The sequence below is a fragment of the Sciurus carolinensis genome, chromosome 9, assembly GCF_902686445.1.
Source record: "Sciurus carolinensis chromosome 9, mSciCar1.2, whole genome shotgun sequence".
NCBI classification, from domain to species: Eukaryota; Metazoa; Chordata; class Mammalia; order Rodentia; family Sciuridae; genus Sciurus; species Sciurus carolinensis.
The window spans coordinates 74,962,465-74,988,486 of NC_062221.1; positions in this window are offsets into that span (position 1 = coordinate 74,962,465).

Genomic DNA, 26,022 nt, shown 5'->3' on the forward strand with positions numbered 1-26,022 from the left:
GGCTGCCCTGACCTTATCCCTGAGGCTGACTGCAGATCGAGGCTCTCCGCTGGTTCTTTGCAGGAGTACACTGCACTGCAGGGGCTCCGGGACTCGGAGCGTGTTCTGTTCAGACAGGCTCTCACTAGCGGGCCAGTTCCGTTCCGAGAACCTGGAGAAGCTGGCTGTGTGGGCCTCCTGGAAATGTTTAAAACCCTCATGGTAGATTCATTCTTAAGACAAACCTAACACTTTTACAAGAAAGGCATTTTCCCCCTATTTCTAAGCTTTGTCAAATGCAAAAGGTAAAAATAATCAACATCTTGCAAAAGCGATTGGTCAAAGTTATTAATGAGGCAATTCTTTCTGCATAAACCATCATAGAAAAAGTAATGAGAGAAAATGTGACAATAAATTACAGTCTACTTTAGATCGTGTGACATTTTTATTAATAAAAGAGTCAACTTCAATGGAAGAGATGAACGTTCTGTGCATTGCAAATACTAATTTCATACTTTCACACTCCATGCATTATATGCCACCATGCTTTTTGTGTTGAGTCAGGGTCGGAGTTCATTTTTTTGAATCCTGAGACTTCTATAATTTGGGGATTCTGTTCCTAAGAAAAAGATCCCCCCCCAAAAAAAAAAAAAAACTTGAAAAAAATCTGTAAACACTGAATATGTTGTTTAGCTCCTTTCTTTCTTTCTTTCTTTCTTTCTTTCTTTCTTTCTTTCTTTCTTTCTTTCTTTCTTTCTTTCTTTTTTGGCAGGATCTTTGAAGGATCCACTTGAGCCTTCACTGAAGCTTAACCTATATTGGTTTCACAATATCTCTGATACTGTCTTCATTCATTTACTTAAATAATTAGAAATCAATCGTTAAAGTCTGATATTAATGTTATTCAGTCACCTATCTTTAATCAGCTAATTTATTGTGTTATGTACTCATTGTACTGTATTCTAGGAGCTGTAGCAAATAGACACTGTTCAATGACTTAACCCCACAGAGGTTTATTAGAGATACTTGGGAATGTTGCCCCTGACTGGCAGCCACTCCCTAATGATAGCTTGATACAATGGGCAAATCAACTCATATCTCATTAACACTGAGAATCTCTGCCATATTCATATTTCTTTTTTGTTTTCTAAACCTGCTATATATCAGATAACTGTGATAAGTTCTGGAGAAAAAAAGATATATCTCAAAAGGAGTCTATACTCAAAAAGTTGACAGTCTAATAAGTGAGATATGATTACACATGAAACTAATGTCAAGGTAGAGGTAGATACATAACATAAAAGAATAAGTACATTGGGAAATAGAACCCCTTCCTCTTCTTTCACTTTTCTTCCCTAATTTCCAACATATTTTTTGCATATTTCCTTTGGGATTTTAGAAGCATTTATGTTGAACTACAGCAAATTATACCAACTTATAAAGGAACTTCCTGGAATGAAGTTTTGAAATATGCTTCTTAGAGAAAACATGCACATTTTAGAAGCAAATATTTTTCACATCCCTTTTCAGATTCACTAGAGAAAATAGACCCTTTGACAAATAACAGTGCTCTTACATAAAACCAGGATCAGTTAAAGTCCAAACTCAGCAGTTCTTCCTATTCTTGTGTCTCAGTTCTCACTCCAGTTAGATATATTCAGCAGCCTGGGCCTGCAGTCTGATTTTGGAGTGGGTGCCTGCCTTGACCCAATGTGGGGAAGCTCCTTGGCTAATGCATAACAATTCATATCCCTTGGGTTACAAAAGTCACATATTTAGTTTCTTGTTCTCTTTGAATTCACTTTCTATAGGTGACAGCTCCTGACAGATCACTGTGCACCTTGGGTAGGCACTGGCAGGAGGCATGCTGCATAAGAGAATAGCACAGCCAGGGGAGAGGGAAAATCCAGAGAGATGACTATTCACCCAGAGTGGCACCATCCATAGTATTTGCTGGGCCTGCTGATTTAGACAGAATGGACATGCTTCATGTGGCCACTGCCCTCTGAGCATTAAATCTGACCTGTGTGGGAGCCCCAGAAGCAGTCCGTCTGTGCTTTTGGGCACTCTCTTATTGATGACCAGACTGACAAAAGCTGATATGTTCCCAATGCTTTGTTTTTGGCATGGGGGGTAGAACAATGATAGACAGTAGGAACTAAGTAGATTATATAGAGCCAGGAGGAGTGGACTGGTATGCAGGGAAACATCTCCAAACCAAGTAGGGAGCTGAGTCAGATGTTGCAGTCTCTTTTCCAGAATTTACAACAGGCAAGGAGTGCTAGGATTGATGACCAAGGAGCAGCCTTGGAACATAACATTTTGGATATAATGAGGGCAAAAAATACCTAAATATTGAGACATTGGTGTCCATACAACTATGCTCCAGACAGCAGCTGACAGCTTAGAAGCTAGAGCAGATCTTCATGAATAGAGGAAGATATCAATGGGAGACAGTATGGATTTGTGGAAAGAGCATAGGCTCTGGAGTCAGAAAGACCTAGATTCAAATTCCTGTTCCACCATTTAAGAACTGTGTGACAATTGCCAAATCTCTAACTTCTCCAGACTTTAATTTCCTTGTCTGTAAAATGAAATTAATGATTCCCTTTTGAAGGTTAAATCTTGAGTTAATATATTTGCACTTGGATGCCAGTGATGACAGAAAAGATAGCAACAATCATTTTTTTTTAGACAGCTATATACTGTTCTAAGCAATTTAAATACTTTTTTAAGGGACACTATTTTGGAATCATATAATTGATTACAATTGAGGCTCCGAGGGTATAAATAATATACTATGTCATACTATAAGGATATGGCCAAACATTCTAAATCCAGTGTGACTGACCTTATATTCCAATTTTATTACTGTACATAATGTTGGCTATGAAAACACCAGCAAGGAGGTAAGTTTTTAAATCTGCATGTTAGGTAAAATTTTAAACTCCTACATAACTCCTTAAAAGATCTAAAAAAAAAAAAACAAGTTATTGGAGATTCAGCTCTTGGATACCCTTGACAGCTTTTTGAATTTTCCAGGGGGAATATTTTCTAGAGTTCAGGGTCTTGGGTGGCAGGGAGCTGAATAGAAAGATTGTTAAGGAAATGAATTCTGACATGGCTCTGTGCATGGTGAGTCGGACAGGTCCTTGGCTAACAGGAGAGTATAGCATTCAGATAAGGCTGCACTCTCTTTGTGTGGCTATGAAAGGCCTTCCCATTAGTGGTGAGGTTGTGTGAGAAATAAGATTGGGTAATCAGGAGCACATATAAGTTTCCTTCCCTTATGTCACTTGGATTTTAAAACATATTTGTAATTTCAGAGTTCGAGCCAATTCTATACCTACTAATTTGGATATAGATTTTCAACTTCAAATAAATTGTACTCCTCAAGAAGATTAAAGTTATCTGTGTTATGCTACTCCTGTCTCATATAGGCTGTCTTTTTCCACTTTATTATAGAGATTGAACAACTTTTTTCCTGTTCTCTTCCCCATCTATTATTAATACCTTGACTCACTCTCCTTTCTTAGGTAAAGGAGGGCTTCTCCTTGATCCTGAAACTGAGGAACTGGCCAGTTTTTAACTCAGTTTTAGTCACTACCACCAAACCTACCAGTATTTAGAAAAGTCTATGACAGTGTCCCTATTAGTTGCCAGAGTTTATGTGTTGAAGTTGTGGTAAAGGACAAGTGTATCCAGCATTGCCAGAATGACTGTAAAAGCACCATGGTATAGCATCACATAAGACATGGTACCCATGTGGCCTTGGTCAAAAACGAGTAGGAATCTGTCCTATGAAATGGTATAATGTATTGAAATATGAATATGAGCTTTTGGTTAGCAGTGATACCGAGGTGCTCTCTTGTATTAGAAACATTATCAGTGGCTTACAGCATGGGTCAGCAAATTTTTTCTCTAAAGGGTCAGGTAGTGACTACTGTAGGCTTTGCAGACTAAATAACCTCTGTCTCTGCTGTTGTAGCATGAAATTCACCATAGAGAGTGAATAACTGAATGAATTTGCCTGTGTTCCAAACTTTTTTTTTTCTTTTTTGTACCAAAATCCAGGTGCAGTCAAACTTTGTTTTTAACAACAGCTGGTGGTCTATGTTTGGCCCATGAGCCTTAGTTTGCTGATCACTGACCTAAATTCATAGAGAGGGAAACTCATCAATTTCAATCTTTTCCTTTTAGAGATAAGAGAAGTGAAATCCAGAAAGAAGATGAATTGTCTAGTATAACTTAGTAGCTTCATTCCAAAAAAGAGAATAAAACTTAATTTTGTGATTTCTAGACCAGTAGGGTCTCCATTAAAATTAAACCATATTATACTTTTTGATTCATCTTTCTCCATAGCTACCTTCTCACATTCCAATCATGATGCATAGTTAGTTGTTTGTGTTGCTGATGTTGGCAAAATAATTCTGAAACTACTATTATTTTTTTAAATTGTAAGGAACTTATTTAATTATATTTTTCGTGTTGAAACTTTGAACAAATGAACCACTGTAAATTTAAGTGGCAGAATTTTTACTTTGAAATAAAATGTTACAGAAAAGTTTTTGGAAGGATTTCTTGAAACCTTTTTCTATTAATAATTCCCATTCATGATCAAATAGTCTTAGTGTGATGTTCATCTTCAGTTAAAACCAAGACCCACATCCCATTTAGAATAAAATAAAGATTGATCCAGATTTACAGAGGCTTTTGGCATTAGTCCTTTGTAATCTTTTTATATTATAGCATGGACCTAATTATAGTTTTCATTTTGAAAAATAATAAAAAGGATACAGGCAGAAGTAACCTGATTGCTATCTTCAGAGAATTTCTGTAACATGTATGCATTTATTTCATACAGTATTTTCACTCTTTCTACTATACAAGAGGTATTGGGGTAACTTTCAAATCTTTTCCATTGATGAAAGATGAATCTATTTAGATTCTGGATTTGTACTTCAAAAGCGTCTCAGTAGTATGGATGTTCCCATTAATCACAAAAGCATAATGAAGTGCTTCTCAGGCTATGGGTGCACAATGGAATGTAGAGTGCATTTTTGGCCATTATCCAGTTTATTTGGTCAATGTAGATAGTCAATCTAGGTAATTGAGGACCTAAATTGGATTTTCTGGCCATAATTATTCCTGTTTGTCTATATACATCCATCAAATTTATCAGATAATTGCCATATAGCTTCATTTTGTACTCTCCTGACTCAGGTTGGCTAAAATAGAAAGAGGACTATCCTGAGAATGAACCTTGAGTTTAGTTTTGATGTCACCTTTGAGCAAATTGTGGGTAACATCCCTGGATCTTTGTCTCTAACTGAACTGAGACATAAAAAAGCCTGGTTGTACCAGGATTACCTTAAACTTTAATGAACTAAAATGGATACTTTCATTTTAAATTTGTATTTTAAAAATATTTATTTGAACTGTACACTTAAAAATAGGATGGTAAATTTTATGTGATGTGTTTATTATTTGTTTTGCAGTTTACTTTGATAATTACAGAACCTATCTATCATTTCCACAATGTATTATCTAATTTCATGACCTTAATGATTGAAATACCTAAATGATTGTTGTTTTAGTCATTAAGATAACTGAGATTGACCATTCTATATTTGATCTATTTTATGACTTAATGATTCTGACTGAGGCTTGAGCAGTTGAGGGCTGATGACCACTTACCATGGTGTCCAGGATGAATAGAAGTAAGATGGATAGATAACATTGAGATGCCTCACTTTTGCAATATATAACTGGGTAAAAAGCAAACCATGTAACTTTCTCTGCAAGTCCTGAGTTGTTGAGCAAAACGAGCTACTTCAAGATAAACACCAGTATTATAAATACCATATAAAGCAGCCAGGCACGGCATTCCAGGTAGTACAGTGAATCATAAAGTCTAGTGCATGAATGGAAGTTCATATTCATTCACTTGCCAGTTTCTTGCAAATGACCTCAACTTAAAGTCTTGAGAGCAGAGCTTGCAATGGGATTTAAAGGAAGGGACATATTTTTTTCTCTCTCTAATCAATCCTAGTCCCTCTTATTTTTCATTTCCCTTTGCTTCTGACCCCACCAACTCTGACTGCCTTGTCATTTCTTGCCTTTTCTCTACTTCTTTGCTCCCAAAGCTGACTATCTTGTCCCTGATTGCCTCATCTTTGCTTTTTACCGGCTGTCACCCTCTGAATGAGGCTGTTTCATTCTGCACATTCTACCTTCTGCAATTTTCTGCTCCAGCACTGTAAAATTCAGAAAGAGTTATCTGTGACTGGGAAATCATTCAGTCTTGGAGGGGGTAGGATATTTTTTATGCCTCAGTGGTCATTCATTTGACCAAGGGCAATTGGAAGAGAAAGATGGGAGGGAAAGGAAAAGTGTCAGGAGGGCCCTACTCTAGTGTCCAGCTGCTCTGAAGAATTAAAACCCCCAAGAGAAGTGAGAATATTATCCTACCTTGCAGTTCTCCACCTCAACTCCACTGGAGACTTATAAAAACAATGACTCCCTATTTCATTCTCAGGTCACACCTTGCCTTCCATATTCCCAGGTAGTTAGTCTGATATTGCAAAATCTTGACATTATCTTTTATTCTTTTCTTTGATATAAAATCTGACAGATATGTAGAAACCAAGATATGCTAGTTTTGACTTATCTAGATAGAAGCATAAATTATCTGCCTTAAATTCTCATTGTTTAAAATATTTGCTACTTTTGCAATTAACATTAAGCTGTTAATTATATCTCATTTGATGTCCTAAATGTTATGATCAATAAAGTGTTTAAATATTGTAGTACAGAAAATAAAATGTTTTGTTAATTAACAGTTATGATCGAATACTGAAATAGTATAGTTCTAACATATTAGCACAATTTTCCAGTGAACTATGGGTTAAATTAATTTTATTATGGAAATAGTATGGAATATATATGCCTCTGCTTAGAATTTAGGGACATAATTTCCTCAGTTATGTTTCTTGATAAGTGCTGGGCTCCACCCCTAGTGTTTTGGTTTAAATAAGTATGAGGTGGATTAAGCATTTGTATTTCAAACAATTTTCCCAATGATTCTGATGCTATGGGTCCTCAAACCACAATGGTAGAACAACCAGCCTTAGCTATACTAGAATTTTTCTTAGTATGTATTATTTTTATAAAAATAGCATATTTATTAAACCACTAATATCCTTATAGTAATTTATTTACAGGATCATATTTCTTTCTAATAATGATCTCAGTTAAGCTAACATGGACTTTCAGGCAGATTTTATTGAATTTGGGAAGTGAATGACCTGGGCTATAGATAGGAAGACTTATATAAATATGTTTACATATATAAATATATATTTTATCTGCATGCACATACATATATACTCACATGCACATATAGATATATAAATATTTAACTTATACATAAACATTTTATATGTAAAAATATATACATATATACATATATGCATATATATGTGTGTGTGTGTATATATATATATATATATAATATCACCTGAAACCTCCACATGGCCCCCCCTCTCACCCACAGTGTGTGTGTGTGTGTGTGTGTGTGTTTGTGGTATATATATATATATATGAAGTGTCCCCCAAGTGTTTTCTAGATTTATAATAGATTTATAGATTTATTGAGGAAAACTAGACAAATAAAAATGGTATATATTTATAGCAATGTGATGTTTTCATATATGTACACATTGTGAAATTCTTAACTACAATTAAACTTTTTAATATATCTGTCACTTTTTGCGAGGGGTGGGTAGGATGAAAACAGTTAAGTTCTATCTTATAGCAAATTTCAATCATACAGTGCAGTACTAATATCCATAGTCACTGTACTGTGTATAATATAGATCTACAGAACTTATTTGTCCTGCAGACTGAAACTTTGCACCCTTTAATGACCATATCCCATTTACCCTGTTCTTCTCCGCAACCCTGACAACCACCATTGAATCATCTGTATAATTTTCTTGTATTTTAAAATATTTTGCTATCATTGCAATTATAATTAAACCACAAACTCCAACTCAAGTGGTATTCTAGATGTTAATTTAACTCTCTGCTACTATGATTTCAACATATTGAGGTTCCAAATCCAACTTCATCCATATTACCACAAATAACAAGGTTCCTTCTTTTTTTAAGGATATATTCATCCACGATATGTGTGTACACGCACACACACTATACACACACCACATTTTGACAAATTTCTAATATTTCCTATGTTTGATCAATCATAATAGATTTTCAGTTTGGCTCTGGTGATGAATAAAGTTTCGAAAAGGCAACTTACACACAGGTCAACACACAGATCATCCAATGTCTTCTGTAGTCCAGATTGCTCTATTTTCTGCCTCTTGAACTTGATTTGTGCCTGTTTTCATCACTCATGTTGCCTGGGTACCAGTTAACCAGGAATCTGGTGTGCTTAGATAGTGCCTTTATTCTCAATTTGAGTGACTGTGGAACACAAGTAAGCTGATTAGAAATAACTCTTGTGGACTGAATAAGATCAGAAATACATACAGAGCCTAAAATTGCTTAGAGAAATATGGCATTGACCTGAACCATATTTCCCAGAAACAGCAGAAAACATAAGTGATTAATAAATACACAGTATCATTTGTTGCTTGGACAAGCTTTTACAAATCATTTACATTAAGAAATAATATTTATTGTCATGTTCTAGCAACATATCAGTTTTTTGAAGTTAGCTCTGGTGCAATACAGTAAGAACAGATGCTTCAGCAAACTTGGGGCACTCTGTTTCCCCAGGGACAAATAAAGGTTTGAAAAGGCTGCTTGCACCTTGGGGAAGCCTGGGGTGAAGGACCCAGAGATGCCTCCTGTGCCCACAACATCTGTGCATGTCATTACATAGCCACCTGTCACCCAGGCAAACTTCTGAAAAGTTCACACCGTCTGGCTTACTTTGTGACAAAAAAATAAAAGGCAAGCCTGACTACTGAGATTGACTTCCCAATATAGTTTTGTGATTTCTCTTTATCTGATGGTATTCCATTTTTAACGAATCCATTGGGACCAGGTTAATGAATCATGAGGGTTATTGACAATAAATTTTCCCATGGGAAAAAGAGATAGTGTGTTAGAAATAGGCTTGTGCAAAACAGAAATCAAATTGTTCAAGGTAATCAATGAGAAATTCAGAAGATTGTACTTCTCAGACTCCGATTTATTCATATACTAATATAGAAAGAAGAACTTTCTTGTCTTTTCAATTCCTGAACCATTATCCTTTAACTTGGAATAAATTAATCCAAAGGAAAAAACAACTTGCTATGCCTACTGAAGATGCTATTGTGATTTAATACTGTATCATCACTTCAGCAGTCTCTTATGAATCTATTTGCTTAAGTGACTTCCATCAGTTCACTGATGTAATTTCTTTAAAACCTCATTAGGAAACATATGTTTCTTGAATGGTTCATATCTTAGCCTTAAAATGTATTATACTTGGTAGTTTGGGGGGAGAAATTGCTTTGCATTTATATCAAAACCAAGTCCTTGGTTGTAGTGAAGGATTGACCTAGTTATTGAAAATGATGGCAAGAGAATGAGCTACTATGCATATCATTTCTATCTCTCATTCCTCAGTCAGTCAGTGGCCAACCAAATTCCAAGTCAGATCTTTTACCTTCAAATTCTGGTTCTTTATAATCTGTTATATAGGTGCTTATCCCTGTCCTATGCAACTGAATGGGACAGGGGAAAGAAAACCTACAGAAGTCAGACATCAAAAGAGTGGCACTAAAGAGATACTGCAGTATAAATAATGTAAATGTATATGAACCAACAACTGTATGCACATGATGAATACTGTGTAGATTTATGATACCCCACAGGGTTTAATTTATTTCTGGTCTTAATAGCAGTTTATATTCCTTCCCTTTGAAAGTCTAGTGGGTCTATTTTGCATATTTTCTAAAAATTCAACATATGGACATTTGTGGTCTTTACTTGTCTTGCGTATTTTAGCCAAGTACCTCAGGCTTACTGATAAACAACTTCTATATCCTTACCCCCAAATCCACAACAGGTAACTGAAATATTTAGCAAGTTTATTAGTATGTACCCAAAATATTATATATCTAAACTCCTTTGCACAAAATTGATTATGGGAATTAATATTTATTATTTACACATACAGAAAGATATACATATTTATTTCTTTTTAATCCTATCACTGTTTCATAAATATTGTACTTAATCCATCAATAATACAACATACTTTCATTAATCCCAAGAAATAATTAGAAAGCATTTATGATAATGATATTATTACTTTGTACAAATATTACACAAACCCATTAAACCCTTAGGGAAAATCACAGCTGTGAAGAATGTCAGATGCCCCGTCTGCTCTGTAATAGATAGTAGACCACTGATTTGATATTTAATGGAAAATTAAGCTAATTAAACAATAGTAGAAAACAGACTTTTCCTACCTTGTCCTTAAAACTTAGTAAGACAGTCTTTAATAATGAATCCTATCTAATAAATTAACTATTTTGTACTGATTCTTATAATATATTATAGTTTCATATCCTTTAAAAGTTGTATTTTGTGACATTTTATTGTTAACAATGGTTTTCAGTGATGTGTCACAATTTTTCATCGAGGCTTTTCTGCTGGCCTTTATTGTTGCCTTATGTCTGCTGCTATACTAATCTGCTTATTTCATATGTCATAGAAAATAGTGACCCTGTTTTCATGTTGCACTATTCTTTGAGCAAGTTTCCAAGTGACCATTTAGTGATCATGCAACTAACTTCATGGATTGACATAATCCTGATACTATAAAAGTATTCACACTGATACAGAGATTTTTTCTCTCTGGTAGTTTATCAGTGTGACACTTCTTGCATAGTTATGAGTAGAAAGTAATATGTTTGAAAGTACCTATAGGACCCTGGATTTTATGTTGTGAAAGTTTGTCACACAGTTGATATATATTATTTGTTTCAAAGTTTATCTTAATTGTATCATTCTCAAGGCCTCTTGGCCTCATGCTGTGCCATTGACACTAACAATGAGGCAGAGTTCTTTCTTTTTGGATTTTCAATTTTAACACCTATATAAATGGAAAAATACTACTGCCCATAGAGGATATGCAAAGTTTAAATTATATAAATTATATGGAGGCATTGAACATCTTGATGGGAATTTCCCAGTCTCTCAATAGATGCAAAGTATTTTTCTGCTTCTGTCTTTTCATTTATCCTTTTTTCCTTTCTTCTCTCTTTGCTTATATTTCTTTTAAAGCATCAGGTCTCTGCTTATGTTATGATTACTCATGTATCTACCCCTCGAAGCCTTTAAGGCAAAGGACCAGGCTTGTTGCCTGTACTGCTTAATGGTTAGCATAGTGCTTTGCGGGAAAAACTGCATGCCAAATATTTATTTTCATTATATTAAAATTTTGAATTGATCCCAATTAGTAAGTATTTCATATTTATTTGTTATAGGATCCATGAGCAGGGATGGCATTTCCTCCTCTCTCTTACTGTTCAGTCAGTTATTACAATCTTAGTGTGTTAGATGGAGTGTGGGAAAGAAGCAGCAGCGATGGTTGCCATTTACGGGATAAGGTATATGATTGGGAACTTCTTTCTATGGTAGTAAGAACTTTACTTCACTGAGATAATAGGAAAGAGAAATATCAAAGTGAGAAAGATGGAATCAAAAGCTAGCAACTGAGATGAGCCAAAATACAGAGAAACAGCAGGTGCAGATGGAAGCACAGAGAAACACGTGATGGTGTGAGCCTCTGAGGAGAGACTTGCCTGGGTCTGGGATTTGGGTAGATTTCTATGCTGAGGATACAAAGAAGGCTGTGTTGACCGGAACACTCAAAGGGAGGAGTAATGAGCCTGCAGCACGGCTGCCCAGTGCTCCAGAGGTCTTGCTTTTATTACTTTCTAACCAAGTAGCTTCATACCATGCTTCTTGTTTGCAGTGGGCTTAACAATCATGTTTTATTAATTAATCCTACAGCTTTGCTCTGGGCTACATCTGTATTATTAGCCTCATTTCACAGACAAGAAGGCTGATGCACAGTGGCATTCAATATCCATATACAGGCAGAAAATTAATGGCCTTCATCAGACAAGGCCATAGGAAACCCCTGTACTTCGACAATTAAAAAATATTAAAGCTGATTTAAGTTTTTCTCCTTCTCAAGATAAGTTTCATTTTTTTCTTCTTTTGTCTGTCTTTCTTTTTCTATGTTTTCTTAATTAATTAATTGTCTGTGTGTGTGTGTGTGTGTGTGTGTGTACTTGACTCACTCTTCTCTCCAGACCCAGGATGATGAGAATGGGTAATCCCATTTTTATTAAAGTCAAAGGAAAAAAGAAGAAGAAACATGCTACAAACCTGTCATGAGAATCCATTAATCATCTAAGCAACCAAATTGTGGGGCATTGAAATCAGTATTAGCAACTGATGTCCAAAACACTCCACTTAGGCTTGTCATGGGTGACATCTCAGCCATCCTTTCTGTCACCCAGGGAACAAACAGGCAATTCTGTCCAATCTGGAGGAGGTGGAGTGGGAGGGAAAAGTCAGTGCCAGCTTTGCCTACACGCTCTAGTGGAAAGGACTTCGTTGTGACTTATTTGGGAAGTGATGAGATTTTAAGTTTCTTTCTTTCTTTCTTTCTTTCTTTCTTTCTTTCTTTCTTTCTTTCTTTCTTTTTTAAATCAGCAAATCAACCTATGTAAAATTTTCAGCCTATTTTTTCAAATGATTCTGAAATGTGACCATTTGGATTTTCTTCACTATAGTCAACCCACCCTAAATGCTCTTTACTTCTTCATTACTCAATCTGTCCTTACCTCTCCCTGAAAGTCCAGCTCAGTGCCAAAAAACCTTCAAGGTACTTCATTGTCCCCATGAATGGCCATCACACGGTTTCTACCAATGGTGTTTGTGTCTGGTAGGTAAGAAAATCAAATTTCTTAATTTGATTTTGAAATTTCACTTCACTTTATAAATGTTTATATTTTTATCTTCTTTCTTAAAAACATCTTTGAGGTAAAAAAAAAAATACCACATATTTATTTATAGTCTCAACAGAATCTAGCACAGGATACTCTCAATCACACACCTCTTCTGAGTCTTTGAATTATGGATGAAAAGGAAAAAAAGGAGGCCACATACAGCCCACCCCTTCCATGTGTGGGCTTTTAGTGAGGACATTTAGTCTTAAGGTTGGTGATGAGGAAATAGGTTAAAAGGGAAAGTAAGAGTTTGAATCTGTAGAGGGGCATTCTGCAGTATTTGATAAATTCATTTCCTTGATAAATGAGAGGTTTTTGGATTAATAAAACTTGCAGACAAAAAATCAAAGTGCTATAAAAATGTTTCTCTCTGGTGTGTTACTGGAGTCTTTGTCATTTCCTTTAACTCATACACAGAACACAACCTGGAAATCTGCCAAAGCCTCTCAGGAGTGTCATTTGTCACACCTGAAGAAGAAAGAACTGCCAAGATGACCAGAAGATGCAATGGTGGTCAGATTGCTGTCAACCTGCCCATCCTTGGGCCTTTGGCCTCAATGCAAATGAGTGCATGTTGATGGGAGATGCACATCAGAATATAAATAGGACTGATAAGCTTGAGCTGCTTCCTGGTGTACTTCACCCCAGGTGACTCCCCTGTCTCAATAGGGGGTTAGTCAGTAGTCCAGAGTCAACCTCTCATAGTATTTAAAAAAGACTTTATTTTTTCTTTTCTTTCAGGGTCTCTGCCAGATTTCCAAGCTAATTAAAAGGAGCACAGACAGGTCATGCATTTTTTTTCCTCCTTAGTAAGTTATTGGCAGGATTTCTAGTCTTTCAGGTCAGAGAATGTGGAAACAAGTCAGAAAACACTGAATGACTGGCAGGTCAAAACACCACAGCAGCAGTCAGAATGCCAGGGTGTGAACTCTAATGGAACTGCTGCTACTCAGGTGACACTGCCTCAGAAGCCCCAGGATGGGCCACCACTTTTGGTTTTACAGTATTGTGTGAGGAGATCACCTGTGTTTCGGGGGCAGAGACTGATCTGTTCGTCGCTCTGTCCCCTTTGTTTCCTTTGAATTTGGCACAGAGTAGATGCTTCACACATACTTTAATTGATTTGTTTTAATAGTCTATCCCCAGAAAATGTAAATTGCCTCAGAAACATGTAACTTCTCCCTGGAAAATTGAAGATAAAGATGGTTACCTGAAGGTTACTTTTATCTTGAGCTCAGTGCTGCTGGAATGCCATTTGAGCTTACTGGACGGAATCCCCTTTGGTGGTTTTTGCTATGTTTGGCTGTTGGTAATATTCCAGGCCATCTGTCTGCCTAGGCCAGTCTGTAATGTGGCATCAGATATTTCTGCACGTAGAGGTCATAGTCACAGAAGGTCAGCTATTGTAGGACAAACTTTGAGGAACCGTTGCAAGTGGATGAATAGTTCAGATGAATAGGATAGTTCCCAGAATACAGATTGAGAAAGGGGAGGTTGGATAAAGATATAGAAATGAGTGAAAGGAGGGTGAAGACAACTAAGTGTATACAGCAAAGGATCACAGTAGTTTTGGTCCCAGTAATAGGCAGATGTCACTGTTAGACCCTTTCCAGACTCTCTATTAGTACACATCTTTGGTGTTTTATTTTAATAAGAAGTGGCTCTTCCACCATGCTTCTAATTCAGCCAGTCATGTAGCCTAGTGCAATTTTAGGTGGTTTTTAAGGGAACTAACTCATCTTTAAAATTATCCAACAATACCATCATTAATGACACCATCATTGTGGTCGTCCTTATTTCCAGAAGTGAAGGTCCTTTTTGTCAGTAAACAAGGCTTTCAATTTTATTTACACACATTTAGGTGTGAGTGACCTGAAGTGATGCTTCCCTTAGGCATATTTTTATCTCATAAGATGAAACACAGCAGTGATTAAACCTAAGATTTAGACAGCTAGTGTCTGAATTCAAAGTGTCAACTATTGATCAATGGGAAGATAATTTTATAGCTTGGGTCCTTTCATGGTTCTTCAATTCTCACTACTGAAACTTATCCTGCTAACATATAAGTATAGTTCGACTCATACATAAACAAAAGATAAAAGCACATATAAATGCTGAAATATATGGGATATGATTCTAAGAAAATCATGAAGCATAAGCTCAATATGTACTTAGTTTAGAATTTAGTGGAATAGTCTGCTTGATTCTTGGTTACTTTTTCTGTGTTTGGCTTTCCTACCTCAGTGATAACTCTGTAGGTAGAGTGTGGGTTCAAGCGATATTAACTCAGTTGAGTTATACCAGACCTGTATTATGTCATCAACTTTATCTCCTTTCATAGAAAAGTGTCATATTCTACATTAATGTGTTTTCCCACTAACTGACTGTTTAAAATTTGTAAATAAGAACTGTTCTTTCTTAAAATTTTAATACCAACTTTTCAAACTATGCAATGTATGTTATGTATTCTTAGTATACAACAATTGCTGTTCAACTTTTTAATGACCACTGACCATCAGCATCATTAGGAACCATCTATGTTACTATATGAATGATTTAAGGTCTCATCAGGTTATTGAAACCTGATTTTTCCCTAAATTCTTTATAAGTTATTGTATCTGTTTTGGTAGTTTTTCCTCCTTTTTCCTCAGTGTCTCTACCATTTCTTAGCATTCATTCTTATGGTAATAAAATGTATGAGCTTTACCAAATGGAATTTGCAACCTTTGTTACATGTATGCTTTGTTCCTTTATGTATATGTATGTGTGTGGAGGGGATCTTAATTTCCTATTTGTGGCATTTTTGAATAGGCATGTCTGAGGTCGGGTTCCCTCTGAAGCAGACTTGAAAGGAGAATTTGCATATAGTATATTTGGGAAATAATCTTAGGAAAATGGGTAATGGAGTAAGGAAATATGACCAGGAATAGAGGGACATAAATAAAAGGTGTGTTATATACCACGGGGAAACACTGGGATGAGGAGGAGAAGTTCCAGAGTCTTACCACCTAAAGGCAAAGAAACTGGGCATTTGTTCTTTGTCCTCCAGCTTCTGTTTGTCTTTGGCTGAGAGCTTTTCCCCTGGGCATTAACACCTTCGTACTTCTAGCCTGCCACATGGAGGTCCCAAGGAAACCCTCAGATGGAGAATCCTGTGGCTCTCAGGAGGCCACAGCAGACATCTTCCAAACTGGAGAGTCCCTGGTGAATATACTTTACCAACAGCAGCCGCTAAAATCCAATTACCATTGAGTGACTCTGCCTACATTAAGCACCCCTGCATTCACTGACTCTTTTTGAATTTAACATTCTTTCTACTATTTAAAATGTTCGGAACCATCTGTGATTCGTACATAAGTCAAAGCTTTGTGTGGTCACTTTATTAATCACATTTCAGCTTAAAATTTCTCATAGCATCTTAATTTATTTTTCTGGGTTCAATATGGATATATTGAGTCAATATCATGATAAATCTTGTTTGCTTATAAAATTATTCAACATGAGTTAGCTAGTTCCCAACGTGGTGCCCTATATGTAGAAGACACTACTAAGGGCTCATTTACATCTGATAGGTGAATTGCAGATGCCCTGTTACATTCAGTTTCTCGCAGCAATGTTCTGGATGTCATTTTGCATAGTCTCTGCTTGAGAAGCAGAAATATTTTGTTTGGTTGTGCTCTGCCCATTATGATTACATGTGGTAACTTACCACTAAGCCTCTTTGCCCTCTACCCTCCAAGTACGTATTCTGTGTCTTATGCAGATAGACCATCTTTTCTCATACACAGGCAGCAGATGTGATTAGAGGGAAATCTAATTTATCTGGAGTACTCTAGAAATGGAAGGAAATTGCTTCACAGCAATATTTGCAAATGCATTCATCACAGACACCCAGACATTCCAACACTAGCAGATGATGGTTTTGTGATCTCTATGTGGTCTGTTTTGAACTGCTTTCTAATGGTCTATATAAATTCACTCCTTTTTATGTGTCTGTGTTGTGCTTAGCATATATGACAAATGTGTCGGACAAGGGAAGGCTGATGCAGCATGGACAGACTTCTGTTTTTTGTTTCTAATAGTCTTCCTAATCTGTGTAGCAAAGGTCTCTGGAATATTTATTAAGTTTGTCTAAGCATGACTGTGTTTGGATTAGATAAAAAGAATAACTTCTTATCTCTTTTCTTTTGTTGTAATACATTTTTATATCCCATGTCACCCTGAATTTATTAATTTGTACATTTATTCAGAATTCATGACATATTTGATTGCATGCTTAATCAGGCATGAGGTATCTGGGCTCTCTGGACACTCAGTTACTTCTATCTTATTTGTGACATTTGTGTCTTTGGGTAACTATATAGGAAAATACAAGAGGAGAAAAGAGAAAAAATATTCCGATGGGAACTTTGGAAATATGATAGGTGCTTTTCTAAGGGTGGGAAGAGGAGAAAAAAGGATATGAACTTGAAGTGCAAAAGAGAATATTGGAACCAAAATGGAAAGAACTGTTGAAAGGAGTAGCTGCTTTGTAGCCCAGGGGTTTGGGGTCAGCAACATGAAATGCATTGGCTTGTTAGTTTCAGGTACAAATGTGCCTAGATTTCAGTACTTCCCATATCTCTACTGACATAAGGTTACCTGATTTTTAAATGCAGTGTATTTATATTTTGCTTATTTTCAATTTGTGTTTTTCCTTCCTTCTCTTCTCATTTCTCTCTCAACCACAGTAAGGCAGTTTAGCAATGTTCTCAATAGATTTTCTTTTCTTAGCTCTACCTAATTTATAGGCAATCATATAAGCAAATACAATATGCTCAGAAGAAGAAATTACCTATGTTTCAGGGATAATATAATTATGCATACCAAAAAAAATTCAGAGTACAAAGAAGAACCTATCACCATTAAAAACATTGAGGTCCAAGAAGTAAATGTCAGTGTTAGAGATCTGCTTATACACATCAGACTACCACCTGGTATTATGTATTTCATTTTTGCATTCTGCCTTTCTTATATAAGTTTCTCAGAATGTTGTGGAAATTGGAAATAAATGAATGCCCATAAAAATAATATCTCCAGGCAATTGCAATATCTGATGTAAAGAGTTTCTACAGGTTTTGAAGTTTAACCACAGTTGGCTTCTTTTGCAAATGCTTATAACAAAACCCAGAGGCACTGAAATCTGATATATTCAATGGTTTGGGGACCAAGTGGATAGATGCTCTCAACTTATATTTAATTAATACATAATAGATTTAGCTGTAGTCAATTTTATTTTGGATAAGATGGAGCAAATCCAATTTTGCTAATTCCTCTCTACAGTTTGGAAAACTAGTATTGGATAAGGAGTCAGAGAAGCAAAAGATGAAAATAAATGGGCATAGAAGAATTCTAGTGAATTCTGGTAGTTTCCTAATAGCAGACAACATCAGGAAGTGTTTTGTATATTTTTAAATATATTTAAATATTTTTAATTAAATATATTTTTATGTTTAAAACCAGAAAATATGAATCTCTGTGCATTGAAAACAACTGGGATCTAAGTATAAGAAATAACTCATAGAAACAAATGAAATTACAAATAAAAAAGCCTAAAAAAATCACCATTGTTTACTTTGTATACAACCATGGCCTGATACTTTGCTTTCATAATACTGGATATTTAACTCAATGAAACTAATAGCAAAAGCAGTCACTAAGAAATCTGTTAAATATTTATTTACTAAAATCATAATTTTTCAGAGGGCAGTCAGAGAAGACAAAGCTGTGTGTTAAATATGAGCTTGCTGTCCAAAAGAGAATATACACTGGCTCCGTTTAGCAGGGCTCCCCCAGGCTGCAGATGAAGAGCTGGGACCTTACTCACATGCAATTATTAACACTCCCAATAAATCCTCAAGATCCCGATCCCGTTGATATATGTCATGGCCGAAATAGCTCAGTACAAGAAGCGACAAGAAATGCTGTTCCTGTCAGTAGAGAGATACTGCCATCCACATTAAATCAGGGGCAGATGGAGACACAGAGAGCCTGAGTTCATAATGCTGGGACTTTGTGTCTACCACCGTTCTAACTCTATCTTAGACACTCAAACTCCTCAGGGATTTGACAGAAGACACTGCATCTGAGTTAATGGTTGACAGGGGTCCTGTGTCAGACTGGGCATCTGGAAACAGTATTTTGTTTAGTTTTGTTGTTTATGTAAACCTGACACATTTTTGTGACCTTGAGCAAGACATTTTAACTTTATACTTCACAGTTTTATCATTAGGAAGACAAAGAATAAAATATATAGACTCTGTTCTACAAGAGTACTAGGAAAATTATATAACCTCATTCTTCCCCAGTCACTAGGGAATATAAGTTCATTTGTCAGAGGAAAAAATATCACCTTCAATACCACTATTCTTGGACCAGGCTTATTTCTCTCCTAAAATAGAATCACTGAGTTCTTAAGAGAGGATTTTGGTCAAGACATTTCAGTACCTAAGTTCCAATGAGTGTAAAGTGATACCTTCTGAGTAGAAGGCAAGTGGGGAGGGGTGGACATCCTAAGGAGGAAAGGTGATCATCTGCAGTCACCCCGTGGTGTGGACTCTCTCCTACTTTGTCTGCAGGAACAAGGAGTGGTAAGTTCAACTAGTAAAGTTAGTTTTCTTTCTTTGATCCCCATACATGACCAGCCAAGGTGAAAGATGCAACCTGAACAGAAAGAATTCTGCCAAGAAATGAGTACATGCCAAAGGGGAAGAAGACAGAGGGGAAGCTTTGGGCAGGCAAAGCATGATATAGTTCAGTTAGCTTTCCCCTGCAGAGAGAGGGAAACCACAACTCAAGGATTATCAACCACGTGCTGAGTGCTGAGCAGAACATGTGATTTGCAATCAAAATCAGACCTATCAGACAACATGCTGTTCTCAAATGTCCAAGGCAGGGTTTCAGTTATTTTATTGAAGCTAAATCTGGAAATGTCATGGAAAAAGACAGACTCCCTCAATGAGAACCATGGGACTTCCCCACTTCAGACTGTGAAAAAAAAATTATGAAAATGACCTTTCCCTGCTGGCCTGGCCCTGGCCTTTCTGATCTTTCCAGGGCCATGAGCAGGCACACAGTTTGCAGATGGAAAAAAGGAAAAAAGGAAAAAAAAAAAAAAAGGAGGTAGAGATTAAGGTGAGTATTTTCAATAGCAAGTGACAGTGTATAAGTAAGGTTTGAAGGTGGACCTGATTCCAGATTGAACAAAGGGATGCAACGAACAAAAGGAAAGGAAAACAAAAGGCCATGGTCTGGAGAAGGGATAGCCAAGGGAGGTACAGTCTGGATACTGATGTGGGATGTGTTTGCACGGCATGTGTAAGCAGCCACTAAGCACCATTGAGATTGCACTCCAATCGTTTTTACAGCTCCGCTAGGGAGGATGCCATTTTCTATTCTTCATCACTACCCTTTTTATTTTTTATTTCAATTTTTTGCCAGTCAGGTATGAAAGCCCAAGGTGCTTTGGTTCTAACTTAAGTGGTTTTGATTTATTGTCTGAAGCCAGGTTTTCAAGTTCCAGAGGCACTTGCTCTCTCCCAGTCATTTACTGTTTGGAATAGTAAGCTCACTGTTTTGTGACTTTTTTTTCTCCTGGTTCCAGATGAATGACTTTGACCTCTTCTCTGCATTGCCAGAAAATTGGAAAACATAACCTAAATGAAATGGAAAAAAGCACAAGGTATTTGGAATAAAAGCTGATGAGAGGGAAAGTACAGCCTGGCATTTTGTCCTGTACAAAGACAGGACGATACAATAGGCCTAGGTGAAGTGGCAGCACCAGCGGAGTGAAGGTGAGGATGCAGGATAGCCAGATGGTCCTGCTGCAAGCCAGTCAGGAATGTGCACTTGTGAGTTGACCCTTCAGATTCATGAGACACAATACTACTGTCTTAAGACAATTAATGTTCATTATTGCAAGCTCATTGGGGCTCTGTCGATTCTGCTGCTAAAATCACACAGTCCTGCCTTTGTGAGGACCCATGTGGTCACTTGTCAGTCCTTGAAATTATGGGAAAGGAATTTGCTTTAATCTTATGGGCACCATGAAACTTAAAATTAACTGTATTATCCCATTCACCTGGGCCTCTAGGGAGTTCAGAGTCACAGGGCTGCCCAACTGAAACAAATTCATAGCAATGTATGGCATACTACCTCTTTAAATTCTGTTATTTTTATCATGATTGATCTATTTCTTTTGTCCATGTGTATACATTTTTGGAAGATGACAATTTTTTAATGAAGCATGTGTAAGTAAATAAAATTATGACACCAAATATTATAGGCATAGGAATGGCATGGGAATGATATTCCTGAGAAAATACACTGAGCAGTCATCTGGGTATGTAATATTACATCCACATATTAAATATTTTAGTATTATCATATCAAAATACCCCTTTTTATCTCTCATTATGTGTGAGATATAACACTAAGCACTTTCTATAGATAAGAATTCTTAAATTTTATTTGTTCTTTATTATAATTTGGTGTGTTAGAGAAAAAACAGTTATAAAAGGACCAGATCTTTTATCCAAGGATGAAAATGTTACAAGTACTGGAGCTGGGTTTCCAGCTAGGGCAACTCTTAGTCTGGAGCATATTATTTTAACTTTAGGGATAACAGGTCTGAGTTCAAATCACTGTTCTATCATTTAGTAATGGTGTACACTTGCAAATGGCAGAATCTATATTATTTTCTCTTTTTTCATTTTCTAAAATGGAAATAATAAGAGTACTCAAAATAATATTTAAAATGCTTACAGCAGTGTTTTGCACTCAGAAAGTGCTCAATATAGCAAAGATATTAGCTATTGTTATCGTATTTTAAAAGTATGTTCATAGTATACATAATTAAAATTCTCTTCCCACCAGTTGAGACATTTCTTCAATATTCAATTAATCACATCTTACAACTCCCTGCACATATGCCCCATCAGGGACTGTTCCCAAGAGATCCAGTGTTGGAATGCACATGTCGACATTTCAAAAATAAGGTACTGCAAGGTCAGTGTGTCCCAGGAGAAGGCCAGCTGCCAAGAGACCTTGCAGGGCAGCATTTCCAGGGTGAATTCATCACAGCTGGAGTCCAGACCTCAGCATTACAGGTCCCCACACTGGGTCTGGTTAATGCCCAGAGCTGATTATTCTGGGGGGAAGACTTGTAAAAATTCACAAAAGACCAAAGCGTATAAATTAGAAAGTCACTGTATTAATTTACAGTGAAAAATATTACTGTTAACTAGACCAGACATTTGCATCAGTCTGACCAGTGAATTCTAACCCTGTAGGCAAGCTACATAGGGAGCCACATTAACAGAAGGTTGCTTGGTGAGCAGGATGCTTGTTTCGAATGCTTAGTCTCATCAGGTTTTAATGGCAGTATGCATCCATCTCCATCTACCTGCCAGAATGAGCAGACGTTCTCAGCAGCCTGACAATGCCAGGATGGCCCTTGCCTGGATAGAATAGACCTCTGTGACTTTTCTATTTCTTTGGTGCTTTGACTGACCAAACTCTGCTTCCGACTGTCATTCTCTTTCTTTGGACATGTTGATTCTCACAGGAGCACTTGCTATAATCCAGAAACCATGCTGCCCTTTAATAGAAATGTGTCATGATCTTACCTCATCTAACAGTTTAACTTTTAGAGGGCATCTTCATTGCTCGTCTTTTCTAATTTTTGTGGGTGCTTCATAAACCACGACTTTGGTACACATTCTGTCCAATGTCACTACACATCGTTTACCTCAAACTATCTGTGATTTTCTCAATATCCATGTAAATTTCTACTAGGTGAACCTCCCACTCTCTACTAAAATCCACTAAGAACCTGAACTTTAGTTGTCATGACTGTCAGTATTACCAAAGTGTAGTCCTATAGATTGTTACTAGCCTCTCCTGTATCTTTAAAACAAAGCACTATAAAGACTTGGTATTTTAAATGATAGAAACATTACAGGGTTAACCAGATTATAATATTCCACCCATCATTGCAATGTTAAAAGGCCATGTCACAGTTCTTGAACCTCATCTTACACCTTAATACATGTTAGAAATCTTCTAACCATCCCTTTGGCAATAGCATCTGCTCATACTCCATTCCCTTACCCTGCTTTGTTTTTCTCCTGTTAAATCACTGCTTCCTGATATATTTTTTGCATTGCATATATTTCTGAACAAGATATATCTCGTGAGACTACTTGTTTATCTTGTTCACTAAAGGGCACATAGTGGGTACTTAGATAATATTTTGTGAATGGAAAGATGAACTTGGTAATAATGTTTGGTGATCATTCGTTATTATCATCTGTAACATTGTACCAAATGTTTAGGCTTGCCTAGAGAGTCATTCAGGTGCTAACTCTGCATTCACTATAATGTTATATAATGGCTACATCTCAGGAAGCCAGCCTAAGCCAGTAAGAACTTCCCAGAGGCTCATCTGTGGGTGAGTATCAAATCTATTGAGTTGTATTTAATTTTACCTACTACGAATCTTTTGCAATCTTCATACTTCCTCACTATTGAATGAATCTCTTTAACATCATCCATTTGTGGTCATTAGTTCTTTTCTGCATGTTTCCATGAATGTTAAAATGGTGAGGAGGCACTACAAATAATTCTCAAGCGACTGCAGCACGTGTCTCTCCATCCTCCGGTAGCCCATCTCTTGCTCTTCCCTTCAGGCTCCATCCCTTGTTGCTACTCTCATCACCTTACTCTGTAAGTGAGAAACTGCAGCATTTGCTCTCATCAGACTTTGAGAGTACTTGTTATGATGTCATACCGAGTATCACAGTGTACAGGGGTGGGACCATATGGTTGTCCTGTTTTTAAAACGATTCTCATCTTTTAGCAATTATTTGTATTTAAAATGTTTTTCTTAGTAATGTTAATACAGAGATAGTTAACTAGAAAACCCAAAACCTCCAGTTTTCCTTTTCTTTTCCTTCCTAGAACAAGTTAGTTGTTTGAAAACTATTAATATATATAAGGGGTGTGTGTGTGTGTGTGTGTGTGTGCTGTGATGATGGGAGAATCTGGTTAAGTTTTATCATGAGGAAATTTTAGAATTAGAAGTACCTTTGATAATAATTTTTTGGATGGAGGAGGTTTGTTCGCCCATTTAAACATCACCGCTCATCTCACTGATTCTCAGACCAGGACAATTTTGCTCTTCAGATTTGTTCATACTGAGTGGCATGACATTTTTCTATACAGCAAGTGCTAAAAGTTATCACTATCCTTCTGATATCCATCCTCAGAATACTAAGGATGTGCCCCTGAATGTCTTCAAGCAGGTTCATAGATACTGTGGAACATTAAATTCAGAAAGGAGATCTTCAAACCCCTCAAAAGTACCATGAACTGGGAGAGCAATATGAACTTACTGTCTTAAAGAATCATGTTTATAAGTAAGCTGGGATCTTAGAGAGAAACAAGGAATTACATATTTTCTCTTTAGCCCTTTATATTAAAAACTGCCTGTCTGTCTCTCTCACGTTTCTTAGTACTTACAATTGAACCCAGAAAGATGAACTTCAGGCTCTATTATATGACATGTGAGTAGTCTGCTAGCCTGTTTTTTGCCTTGTGACTATAGCTCCCATCTTTAAAATGTTCACTGTTACTGTTTGACCTCTTTGTTTGGATCACCAGAGGTATTTATAGAAGAAGATGCATTCTCTCTGGGATTGACTTAAGCCGACCCATTGGGTATGTTGTTGCTGCAGCTTCCCAACCTTTTGTGGATGCAATAGTATTGTAGTTATATTTCAATATGTGACCCAAGGGATGTGTTAGACTCTGTCTAACATTTGCCACACACCTGCCACCCAGTTGAGTGAGGCTGTGTGGCAGCAGGAATCACTTCTGACCTGGTAGCTTTTTCCAGGACTTTATTGATGATCCTGTCTTTCCACAAGGTAACTTTTCAGATGGGGGAAGAAGATCACCTGCATGGAATAATTTGAGAAATCACAGGACAGCTATTTTATCTCTGTATGATTTCTAGCTATCAATGGACCTGAGACCTTATTTCCCAAAGCATTTCTTTTCATGCAAACTTTGTTCACTCTCCTTTTGGAAAAGGCTTAACATTAATGAAACAAGCTGAGTGCCATGGCACATACCTGTAACCCAGCTATTCAAGAGACTAAGGCAGGAGCATCGCAAGTTCAAAGTCAGCCACAGCAATTTAGTGAGGCCCTAAGCAACTCAGTGAGATCCTGTCTCTAAATAAAATACAAAATAGGACTAGGGATGTAGCTCAGTGGTTGAGTATCCCTGAGTTCAATCCCCGGTACCCCTGAAAAAACAAACAAAAAACATTAATGAACAGTGTGTTAAAAGGAGTGATGCTACTTGTGTCATTTGGAAGGATATCTGCCTCAGTTCTGGAATCTGAAGATGACATAATTATAGATAACCATTTTCCTTTCATAAATTTTAGCCAGAAAATTTCCTATGTTGAAATTTTCCTATCAGGTAAGAATCCCATGAACATGGCAGCAACTCTTTCACAAAATAAACCATGTACTTTTCCCTTTTAAACAGATGAGATTAGATGAAGCATAAAACTCATAGCTCAAAGGACATAATAGCATTATCAATTTTGCATACATTTAAGATATAACCATCACTAAATCACTATCTGTTGATGTTTTAAAGTCAGATGTGGAAGGATAAAACAGTTTAAATCTCTATGTTTTCTCGATATATGGAACCTGGATAAAGGGGGCAGTTAGAGCATGTTCCTGTTTTTATCATCATTATCAAGAAGTAAAGTGAGACATTGACTATGACTTATTCATTGTTCTCCAGTATTGACAATATCTTAGCTATAGTACCCTGTGTACCTAAGATAATCAAAATGAAAGTAGATGTTTGTTAAGAAATTACAATCTGCCATGAGGAATATTACATACATTATTTCATGGTCTTCCCAACA